Below are 8,779 nucleotides of genomic sequence, written 5' to 3' on the forward strand. Positions count from 1 at the left end.
ATAATTGATTGGAAAACTTCTCTCTCCCCCAAAGTAAATCATTTGATCAAATCGGATAAACAATTTATTGTGTTTCTTATCTTTTATCTTCTTATAGATTGTTGTGGATTTGCTTTCACTTTTGGATGATTATTGTGTTACTTTAGGCCATTTATTTTTGTTGCAATTGTTCTTTGTTCCCACACATCAAGTTTTTTTGGTGTGTTTGAAACTTTAAATATGTTTATCAAATTTTAATTACAAGTTGCACCCACCATGGGGAAAAGGGGTATTGTTTACAAGTAAGCATAATGGATAAATGGGAGATCGAGACATTTTTCGAAGACAACAACTTTGTATTATGTAAAGTGAAAATGCAATCAATTTTAACTCAAGAGAAATTTATTGAAGCATTGAAGGGTGAGGAGTCAATGCATGCATGCCTAACACATGCATAGAAGATCAAGATGGTGGATAAGGCCTGAACTGTCAGTATCTTATGCCTCAAGGATAAAGTTCGAAGGGAAGTTGTCAGGGAGAAGACTGTGACTTTATTGTGGGCAAAACTTAAACCATTGTATATGACCAAGTATTTTTCTCATAATGTGTGTCTAAGACAACAACTCTACTGATGAGATTCTGTCATCATATAATTTTTTTCTAGCATTTTTAGTTGATTCCAGTTATTTTCGAGTTAATTTGAGTTGATCTGAAGAAGTAACATTGAGTGATTGAATAAGTGAAATAAGGAAGAAAAGTTGTGAAACTTAGAAGAAAAAAACGAAGAAAAATAGCAATTCTCCCCTGGAATTTTCGCGTGACCATCGTGGGCGCGAATTGGTATCATCGTGGCACGGTATAAAGCATAGAGGTCGTGATCTTAGTTCTGGTAGCGCATCATGGACGTGATTGGAGTGGTCGTCGCTGCAATTGGACATTTTTCTAACACGTTTTGAGAGATTTAAAAGGCAAAAGGGCATATTTTGAGGGGTTAACATTCTTGGAGCTAGAAGTGACGACAAGGAGATTCAAAGGTAAGGAAATTGAGTTTTCAGCCATTGGAGACAAGATTAATCCTTGAGTTTCATGTATTATTCTTCCCAACTCATTATATTGACTTTATTTACTATGAGTAACTAATTTACTCTTGATTAAGTCTTAGGAGATGAACCTAATATTTATTTGTTGGATCATATGACTTGTTTTATGTTATTTGCATAAGTTGATATGATATTTTCTATTCAATTGCTCTTTTGTTTAGTGCTCTTTATGTGTTGACGAATTCACAAGTTGATCATAGGTTAGTAGGGACTACTGACCCTAACTTTATCAACCTGATCTAGAGTGATTGTTTATCTATTTAATTGATTTAGGGATAAATGATTATCATATGTGGCTATAAGGAATTAACAAACGTAAATTGCCTAGTTTTGCTATCCAAATCGCCTAAGAGATTAGGGACTTGTAGTTAAAATTAGTGAGTTATACACCAAGGAATTGGGTATAGCGGTATTGTTAATTCATCTGAATTTTATGAAATCAACTTTAGACAAATAAGTGTAGTCATCAACAATAAAATTAGGGATTCGAATAAGACCTAACAGTCTTCTCCATTTGATATTTTCCTATCGTTTTAATTGTTTTCATTATAAATCTCAAGCAAACCACCAAGTTTATTTTTCAATAGCCCACATTTCCCTCTCTTAAAATAGTTCACTCCAAGTGGATACGAACTTAGAATTTTATTACTTCGATATAATTAATACACTTGCTAAATTGTCATCAAATTTTTGGTGTCATTGTCGATGATTGTTGAATAACTTCAACAAGGCAATTTTTGTGCTACGTTTTAGTTTTAGTTTTATTTTTAATTTTTATTTCCTTGAGTAAATTTAAATTTTATTTGACTTAAATAGTATTTTTGTCCATGTAAGTTTGCGTGTTTTTATTTTTAGTCCATAAATCTTTTTTTAAATAGCCCCTGGATGTTAAAGTAGTTTTAGTTTTAGTCCCCAAAGTAAAAAATTTCAGGAAAATTCAAAGGAAAATCCACAGGAAAATTTGTGAGTTCGACGATGATACCGTTTGATTAAGATATCAAAAAATCTGCATGAGCAATTTGGAAAGAAAGAAGGAAAACATAATAAGCTAATGAGGAACTCGAAGAAATGATGTTGGATAGATTTCCTTATGATTTCAACCTATTAACCCTGTTACTTTTGATATAAATTTTTTTGTGCTTTTAGGTTTGAGATATAATTTGTTTTGCGGACAAGCTATTAGAGATCCTTAGGAGCATCTGACTCATTTCTATGAAACATGTTCGATGTGCAAGCAGAACGATATGACTGATGATCATATCAAATTACAATTGTTTGTTTTCTCTCTAGTAGTCCAAGAAATATATTGGTTGAATTGTATACCCAACAATACTATCCATACTTGGAAAAAATTGGAAGATAAATTTCTAGAGAGATTTTTCACAAACACTCAGTTGGTGGGGAGAAGATAAGAGATTTCTAATTTTGAACAAGGTGATGCTGAGTCTTAATGTGATACATAGGAGAGGTTCAAATTATTACTCTGCAGGTGTCCAAATCACAACAAGAGCAGTATTGAACAGGTGCAACATTTAACTAGAGGTATCAAAGACCAAGCAAGAATGCTTTTAGATTCCTCAGTCGAAGGTAGGGGTGGCAAAATGGATGGATATGGATTGGATCGTTAATGGATGGATCAAAACAATTCATTAGTCTATTAACAATCCACTAAAACATTCTTAAAAATATCCAATCCAATCCATCAATTATGAATAAAATTCATCAAATCCATCAATTATCATATTTTTAGTGGATGAATATCCATCCATCCATTTTTTTCTTCGAAAAATAGTTTTTTTTTTTTGAAAAAATTGTTTTTTTTTATTTTTGAAAAAAATATTTTTTTTTGGAAAAAATCACTTATTTTTTTGAAAAAAAATAATTTTTTGTATTTTAATGAAAAAAAATCAACTTTTTTTTTGGGAAAAAATAATTTAAAAATTATAATTATTTTTTTAAATAATTTTTTTATATTCATAAAAAAATAACTTTTTCGAAAATAAAATCAAATTTTGGTATTTTCAAAAACGATTTTTAAATTTTTGGGAAAAATCAGTTTTTTTTTATTTTCCAAAAAAATAATTTTTTTTTCGGAATAAATAAATAAATTTTGTATTTAAAAAAAAAGTTTTAATATTTGAAAAAAATTATTTTTTTTAAATTTAGATAAAAAAATTCATTGGATTATTAAAATGTGTTGGATGGATTGGATCAATCCATGCTTATAAATGGATGGATTTAATCCAATCCATTAACTTAATTTTTATATAATGGATGGATTTGATGAATTTTTTGATGGATGGATTTTGTCTTAATGGATCCAATTGCCACCCCTAGTCGAAGGTACCATCAAAACTAAAAATGAAGACTAGGTGAAAGAGTTTATAGAAAGAATGTGCTAATGAATATGCTTAACAAGTGAAAGAGGGTCAAGCCAAATGGTGTTCTAGAATTGGATTAAAGTACTACAGTGTTAGCTCAACTAGATGTAGTTTTGAAGCAGTTAGTTGGAGCCACTATTGTTTATGAAATTGTGAGTCAAGCTCAGACTCTACGATGTGGTTTTTGTGGAGAAGGACATGCTAATTGAAACTGTGTTTTAGAGGGAGTTAGTGATGAAGCTCAATATGTAAACTTTCAGGATAATCCTTATTGCAGCACCTACAAATCTTGGTTGAAAATTGATGGAGAATTGCCATCCAAGGCGCAACGGAATTAAAAAATTTCTCCATTTAGTGATCCTTACGAATGGGCATGATCAGTGATAGAATCGTTACCTCTTGTGGCGATTCAAACCTTTGGTGCAGATCTCTTGTAACGATCAAAACCTTGGATACAAATCCACGGGGCGATCACGAACGTTGAACGATGACAACGTCTCTACTCAGTCCACACGAACGAATTCCTTCAATCGCAGTGCTAGCTGTTATGAATGAAGGCTTTGAGTGAGAGAAAGAGAGATACGAAATTCCAACTCTTCAGTTGTGTTGTATTCCCATACAATGCTTCTGCACAAGAGTTCTATTTATAGAACCACTTGTGTGGGCTTCAAGCCAAAAAACCCACTTAAGTGTATTTTGGCCCATATCTCATAATATGCCAAAATCACTTAAGTATTTGGTACCTTACCATACTTCGTATTCTACTTAAGTACACCGTACCTTACAATGTTCCTTAGTTGCTCTATCTCTCATCAATCCGTCCTTTGTGTGTGACCCTGTAGGTGTTCGCGACGTTGGCAATTATATTAAATCACGCATTTAACATAATAAACAGTGAGCGGTATCTAGCAACACATCACTGCTACCCAAGACACGAAAATATCATGTGATCTGACAAAACCTCCTGTGATAATAATTATGTGTATAATTACCCCCTTGCCCTTATGTCTATATTGAACACAAGGTATAGACCGTGTCATCCTTGTCTAGTTCAATATTGGGCCCATAGACATTTATCTTGTTACGCAGGATGGGCAAATTCCATCTAGGACACTCATGTCCCTCAGCATGCTTTGTGGAGTACCCATCAACTGTCTTTATGGTTATCCAGTTACGGACAACGTTGGATCAGCAATAAAGCACTCGACTATACATCTAGGATCCATAGTGGTTTCAGGTCGAAGAGTGGTATACACCATTATCACCATAAGAATAACTTATGACACTTTGCATAACTTTCTATATAGTATTCTCATAGCGGGTCAATCCGGTATAAATATTACTCTTAATATTCATACCTATGTTTAAGACTTGATAACTCTTTATCCATGATCCATGAGATGTGATCATCAGTCTATAAACATAATAGTCTTAATGCTTTAATGTTATCCCTCTTCACATTAAAGCTCGACTACGGATACTTTAAGAATAGTGTCCTTATGTTTAATGTGCTCTCATGATTAAGTCACACTTAATACATTAAACGAACTATCTATTCCAGGGACTTTATTAATCAACCATAATATAGAAAATGCCTTTTATTATTAATAAATAATTCGATACAAGTACCAAAAGTATTGGCCTCTAGGGCTTACACCAACAAAAATATCATCCAAATTTTAAGTAGAGCAATAATCAAACTTTGAATACAAATTAGGGAGTTCCACAAGTTCCTAAAGCACCACAAAGGAAACCATCTCAACTTGAAGAAAATTTGACTCAACCTATGAAGGTTACTCTAGTAAGTTTTGAACAAGTAAGGAAGAATCAAGAGGCATTATCCAAGAGTCAGGAAACCATGAGTAAGAACATTGAAGCTTCCATCAAAAATCTAGAAATGCAAATTGGCCAGTTATCTAGACAATTAGCTACACAACCTAGTTCAAGTGGGGGTTTTGGTGGGAATCCGGTAGATAAGACGAAAAATAAGAGTTACAAGGCCATTGATTTGAGAAATAGAGTGACACCTTCAAGCCTCAGTGCTAGTGGTGAGAGAAAATAAGTAAGTAAGGGTGAGAATAAAATTGAAGAAGCGATAGGAGTTAAAAAAGAGGTTGAGAAAAAATCAGAGGGAGAAGAAGTGAGGAAACGAGCAAACATTTGGTTAAGGGGGATACCTTGATAAAGTCATACATCAAGCCTCACCTTTGATAAGAACCAAGAAACATATCTTAAATGAACCTAACCAGAACTATGTTATTATGTCAAATCACCTTACCCGATCTTGAAAAAGACACCAAAGAAGGAAATGTAAGTGGGGAAACTCAAGAAGTTTATGGAGATGCTTACAAAAATACAGGTTAACATTTCATTCTGCGAAGCTCCTGACTAGATTCCATTTTATGAAACATTTATGAAAGAACTATTATATTGAAAGTGTAAATTGAAATATTATGAGAATATTGCTTTAGCAGAAGAATGTAGAGTTGTAATCCAATGCAAGTTTACACCTAAGATCATTGATCCTGGTCGTTTTACTACCCCATGTTATATTGGTTCACTAAAGATTGGTCATGCACTGTGTGATTTAGAAGCAAACATCACTATGATGTTGTTGTCTATAATGAGGAGGTTCAATTATGGAGAACCCAAGCCAACACAAATGACTCTTACATTAGATGATCGATCTATCACTTACTTGTATAGAGTTCTCAAAGATGTACTTGTGAGAGTGAATGATTTGTTATTCCTAGCTAATTTTGTGATCCTTGATAAGCCATAAGACTCTAAAACGCCGCTACTTTTAGGAAGACTATTTCTAGTAACACGTAGGGCTTTGATTGATGTTGAAAGAGGATAATTGATTTTGATATTCAACAAAGAAAATGTCGTTTTTAAAGTTTTTAAACCCATGAAATATAAAAAAATCATCAGCGTTATAGAATTGATATAGTGGAAAAGACCGTTCAAGAGGTAACTGCAAATGAGTTACCATCACCACCAATGGAATAAGTCATTATAAATTACATTGAAGTAGTTGAATATGAATCTAACATGAAGGTACTTGCATGTTTACTTCACTTGCAAACTATGCAGGTTGCAAGAGCCATGAAAAATATTGAAGAATTAGATGGTAGTGAGCAAAAGAGTTCATGAAAAGTTTCAAATGATCCTGAATTAAAAGAGCTTCTGAAACACTTGAAATATGATTTTTTGGGTGAACAACCATTGTAACCTACCATTATTTGTAGTTCATTGTCTATGTTGGAAGAAAAAAAGCTTTTGAGGGTCATAAGAGGTAACAAGAAAGCACTTGATTTGAGTGTTAATGATTTGAAAGGGATAAGTCCAGCCTATTGCATACACATGATCAAACTTAAAGAGGAATTCAAACTGATAGTTCAACCTCAACGCAAATCAAATCCTACCATGAAAGAAGTGGTGAGAAAGGAAGTGTTGAAGCTCTTAGAAGCATGTATAATCTATCCCATTTCTGATAGTTCTTGGGAGAGTTTAGTGCATGTAGTTCCAAAGAAGGGAGGTATGATCGTCGTCCCAAACGAAAAGAACGAGTTGATTAGGACTCGCACAGTTATCAAATGGTGTATGTGTAATGAATATTAGAGGTTGAATCAAGCTACTCAAAAGGATCATTTTCCATTACCTTTTATGGACAAATGTTGGAAAGGCTAGCATGTCAAGCTTACTATTGTTTCTTAGATGGATATTCAGGATACAATTAAATTGTTGTAGATCCCTCTAATCTAGAAAAGGCTGCTTTTACTTACCCGTTTGGAGTGTTTGCTTATCAGAAGATGCCATTCGGTTTATGGATCGCCCCAACAACCTTTCAAAGGTTCATGCTTTCCATCTTTTCTGATATGATTGAAAACTCCATTGAGGTATTTATGGATGGATTTTCTGTATTTGGTAGTGATTTTGATAAATGTCTTAATCATATTAATTTTGTTTTGAAGAGATGTGTTGAAACGAAGCTAGTTTTAAATTGGGAAAAATATTATTTTATGGTAACCAAAGTTATCATTTTAGGAAACAAAATCTCATCAAAAGCTATTGAGGTAGACCAAACTAAGATAGAGGTCATTGAAAAATTACCCCATCCCATTAATGTGAAAAGAGTGAGAAGTTTTCTAGGGCATGCCAATTTCTATCGACGGTTCATAAAAGACTTCTCAAAGATTGCAAAACCTCTTTGTAACCTCCTAGTGAAAGAAAATGATTTTGAGTTTGCTGTTGAATGTTTGAAATCTTTTTCTACTATTAAAGACAAGTTGGTTATTGTACCCATAATCGTTACTCTAAATTGGAAACTTCCCTTTGAACTTATGTGCGATGTAAGTGATTACGCGGTAGGAAAGGTTCTCGGCCAACGCCATGAGAAATTTTTCATGCAATTTATTATGCTGTCAAATTTTTAAATGAAAATCAGGTGAATTACACCACCAGATGAAAAAATTTGCTATATGTGGTATTTGAACTGGAAAATTTTGGCCCTATCAGATTGGTTCAAAAGTTGTTATATTCATAGGTCATGCAACATTAAAATTACTCTTCAATAAAGGAGATTCTAAGCTGAGGTTACTCATATGGGTACTCTTGTTGCAAGAGTTCAATTTGAAAAGCAAGTACAAAAAGTGAGTGGAAAGTGTAGTAGATAATCATCTATCCCGGTTGGAAAATAGTGAAGTGACTAAGAAAGAGAAGAACATTATTGAAGAATTTTTGGACGAGCACTTAATGGCTATCAACGAAAGACTTTGGTTTGCTGATATGGTAAACTACAAAGCTACATAAAATGTTCCTGATGACTACACATGGAAATAAAAGAAACAATTTTACGAGGATAATCACTATTTATGGGTTGAATCTTATTTGTTTAAAATTAGTCATGATGGTTCGATTCAAATGTGTGTTTTAGGTGAAGAGGCAATAAGTATTATATGGGACTGTCATAACTCATCCTATGGAGGTCACCACAGTGGAGAAATAATTGCAACTAAAGTACTCCATAGTGGCTTTTGGAGGCCAACTTTGTTTAAAGATTGTAAGTTGTATGTTCAATAGTGTCATGATGTCAGAAAACATGTAATATCTCAAAAAGGGACAAAATTCCTCAGAATGGTATGTTAAAATCAGAACCATTTGATTATTGTGGAATTGACTTTATGGGTCCTTTCCAACCATTAAATTCCCATCTTTACATTCTGGTTTGTGTTGATTATGTCACAAAATGGGTTGAAGTCATTTCTTGTACCACAAATGATACCCACACAGTTTCTAACTTCATAAAAAAAGAAT

General features: G+C 33.2%; 1 non-coding gene across 1 annotated transcript; it reads right to left on the reverse strand.

Annotated features, from left to right (window-relative positions):
- Positions 1–2,479: 2,479 nt before the first annotated feature.
- On the reverse strand, positions 2,480–2,586 carry LOC127089748 (small nucleolar RNA R71). The gene has a single exon (XR_007791303.1). It is a non-coding gene; the product is annotated as a small nucleolar RNA R71 (small nucleolar RNA).
- Positions 2,587–8,779: the final 6,193 nt, after the last annotated feature.

The sequence above is a fragment of the Lathyrus oleraceus genome, chromosome 5, assembly GCF_024323335.1.
Source record: "Lathyrus oleraceus cultivar Zhongwan6 chromosome 5, CAAS_Psat_ZW6_1.0, whole genome shotgun sequence".
Classification (NCBI taxonomy): domain Eukaryota; kingdom Viridiplantae; phylum Streptophyta; class Magnoliopsida; order Fabales; family Fabaceae; genus Lathyrus; species Lathyrus oleraceus.